Below are 3,842 nucleotides of genomic sequence, written 5' to 3'. Positions count from 1 at the left end.
GATTCCAACAGAAGGCAAGCGTAGCAGAGTGTGGCAGAATGTTGTGTTGGCGGATGTGGTTAAGAAGTTTCTGGGGATTGGGTGGCCGTAGCTACACAAGACGGGGTTAATTGGAGATTTTTGAGCTGCCTTTGCCCTGCATTGAGCATAATCACGCTGCTGATGATGGTGGACATCTCTATGCTATTCAACAAGCAAAAATGAAAACACTTTTCTTCTCTTTTGAATGAACTAGTGACTTCTTAAACCATACAATGCCCTGTTGAGATGAGAGGTGCGCCACCGGTCAGAGAGTGAAGCCAGTGCTTTCTTATGCGGCAGTTGTGTTCCAGAATATGACACCTCAGTTTACGAGTCACGCCTCTTTAAAGAGACCGACAGAATGTTTTACTCCTTAATTTAGCTTAGACTGCTGAAACGAACCAAGTACAGGTTTCTGAAGTAAAAATATGATCGCAAGTTGGTTTTGAACGTGGAGGTTGACATGCTATAATATCGATATGTGAAACTGCATACACTGAGAATTCACTGCATGCAAAAGACGATTGGGCGCTCGAAACTTTACATGGAATCTTTCACAACGACTGCTTAATCCCGTTAATACGCTTGCAGCTAGTTAAATGTTTCTATACTAGCGCTACCCGTGACCGAGCAGTTCTTTTTAGCGAATAAGGCGATCATTAGAGCAATGATCAACATGAATATAAGGACTTTTGTAAATGCGACACTAGTTTTAAACGAGAAACGTTTTGCGAAAAATAGTCTGAGTAAGGGTAGCCTTTATTATGGAGCATGTGCATAGCAATATAATTTTTTATCTGTGGAAGACAATGCTTACCCTTTTCGTTCGATTTACATATATTTAATATTCTTCTCGCCCGTCGTCTCTTCCTAACGGCGCCATTGTCGCAGAGATTAGTCACTGTAACAAGCAGAATGAGTCATGGAAATGCTTGCATTATGACGAAGTTACCACCAATGCATATACCTCTTCTTTCCGCTGCTTGGAATATAGCTAAATGCACATGGCGACATGTCGCGAAAAAATATGCGTGCGTTAAAAGGCAGCAACATCACTTTCAATTTTCTCCTAAGATAGAATTGGAAGCCTTTGCTCAATAAATGTTTTGCCAGGAACGACACACAAATTTAACATTTATGTACAGAATGGAATACTTAGCCGCGGAGCTAGATACCGGCTTGTAAAGAGTGCAGTATTTCTATGTATTTGATTATGAATGGAACATACGTAAATATTTTGTCTTGCGTGATCCATTGCTGTTTTTAGGGGACCAGGTCTAGTCATGCTGCGAAACGCGGCTTTTTCCTCGTCCCCATCATGTCTTACGGAAAAAAAATAAAAATCTATCTATCTAACTAGTAGTGTGATATCTATTGCTCTGATACTATGTGTTGTACTATAGCAGGTGCCTTGTAGCAAGATTTTAATGCTTACTTTTATCCAAACTTATTTATTGTTATCCCAAAATGCTTATTATCGATGTTATCCCGATACCAACAGCGCCATGTTTTACATGGCATTAAAGTGTGTGCGTGTGTGTGTGGGGGGGGGGGGGGGGGGGGGAGTTATTACAAAGAACATTTCAGGTGAGGATTTGCATATGCATACATGAAGATTTAAAACAAAAGGTGACTTTTATTGCGAACACATTAAAATAAACTTCAAACAAGGAATGGCAAAAATTGATAAGGTAAACAAGGCTTAAACTATACGGATAGAATGACGTTCAACACTTCAGCGCTCACACATGATTTCTTTGAAGTCCGCATGTAATGGGTGTTATCGGTACGTAGATGACGCCCCTATTATGAGCGTGTCTAGTGTTGCCTGCAAGTAGAAGCCAGGCAGAAAAATTATAGGTGTATTTGTGTTGATGATGCCGTTAGCCAAACAGTACACTCTTGGAATCGCAAAATAAATGCAAAAGTTGATGATAACGTTTCTGTAGAGTGGTCCGGATGAAGAGTGCCAAAATAATGACAATATTATTGTTAACGCTCTTCTGTGCACATTAAAGACAGGTGAGAGGTATGATGCAAACGTTACGACGCTGACAGGCAGCAAATTGGTCGATGACAATGAAGTTCACTGAAATAGGCCATGTGCGTTCTATCAACGATAAGTTGATTTCTTTCTCTAATTATTGAGGTGCACGCAACTCGTAACATTGCGCATCCTTGTTGGACGTAGTTGCGAACATGTTAGAATTAAACGAACACTGCCAGTTCGAGGCACCGGTCATTAACAAATACTCGCTGAGTTTTAAACGAACCGGCGTTGTTACCTGATGGTAGGATAGCTTTTCTTAAGAGCAGCGCAGGTTTGTTTGGTAGCCGTTAAGTGCTACGGAAGAATGTTGTTCTTGGCCCTGACCAATTGTGGTCAAGAAATTCTTTAAGTAATAATTCTTGAAAAACTAAGCCAAACCTTGTCCGGAAACTGCTGCGAATGAGAAGGCTACAATGAAGGCGTAACTCAAAGTGAAACTGAGGGTTTACCTGGCGCTGTGCATGAGGGAAACACGAAAGCTCACATAATCGAAGGATGCGAAATATTTGGTAACTTTTCACTGGAATAGTAACGTTCTCCCCAAAAAACGTTTTCTGATGGCAGCCAGAAAAGAGAATTTGAATCGTCAGCGGCGCAAGGAACGAAGCTAGGATTGCTGATGAATTAAACGACGTCGACCCGCTCCATACTTCGAATAATGCGCAGCTTTCGTTCTCTCTAATCTGACAATCAGGCATTGCTCGGTAAAGAGGCAAAAAAACAAGAAGAATTTATTCGTTGATAACTATACATCAGTGAATATATAGAAAGTCCCAGTGCACGATGACTGTACGGGGACCTCCTTGTCTTCCTTGTCTTTCCCATTAAACACCTCCTCTCTCTTAATCACTGAGACCTTGCCGCAGCCTCGCGCGCTACTTCTTGAAACCAGTAGCTTAAACCGATGGTCTACCTTGTGTGCATGTGAATCTGCAAGAACATTTTCAGCGGGGCGAATGCTCGCTGCGCAATTAGCAACTTGAGAAAGGCGTTCCATAGCGTGTAACGCTAATAAAAACTGCGGATCGCCATGCGTAAAGGACAAGCGGGCACACCATGCAGCCCAGCTTAGATCTAGCTAAGCTGACAAGCCAACAAGCGTCGTAAATTCTTACAGTAGAGCATTCAAAGCGCTGACCGATAGCGCCAACTATAAATGACTTAGTACGTTGATCATTAGGTGAAGTGGTTTTCAGAAGAGGGGTTTGAAAACATTCAATGACGAAAACAAGTTTTAAAATGTGCATTTCACGACTCGAAGTCATAGTTCGAGTCAGTGACGCGGATAGAGGTCTGAAAAATAGAAATAGAAATAAAAAGTAGAAATAGAAACCAGAAAAATACGTTTTTACAAGAGACTTATAACATCCTTGAAAAGAAACCTTGATAAGATGATATTCCCTGATAGAGCCAGCGTATGGATTCGCCGTTATTAAAAAAAATAAACTTGGAAATTTGAGGCCTTTTTACTAACAGCAGACGTAGGCCCGAAAATACCAAGACACGTATCGAGGCAAGCTAATAATAGAAAATAAATGTTGAAGGTATATTGCTCGTGATAATGTAAAAACTTTTCGACCCAGATTTTGAACTGCAGCGTATGGTTCTTCAAGGTGCAGAATGTATAAAATTTTCTTTTTACGCAATACGGGGAATGCAAAACTTTATATGCCACCCCGGTGGCTGAGTATTACGGCGTACGGCTGCTGACCCGAAAGACGGGAGCTCGACCCTGGCTGCAGCGGTCTAATTTCGATAGAGGCGAAATTCT

The sequence above is a fragment of the Amblyomma americanum genome, chromosome 7 (genome assembly GCF_052857255.1).
Source record: "Amblyomma americanum isolate KBUSLIRL-KWMA chromosome 7, ASM5285725v1, whole genome shotgun sequence".
Taxonomy (NCBI): Eukaryota; Metazoa; Arthropoda; class Arachnida; order Ixodida; family Ixodidae; genus Amblyomma; species Amblyomma americanum.
Note: the sequence above shows the minus strand (reverse complement) of the source record.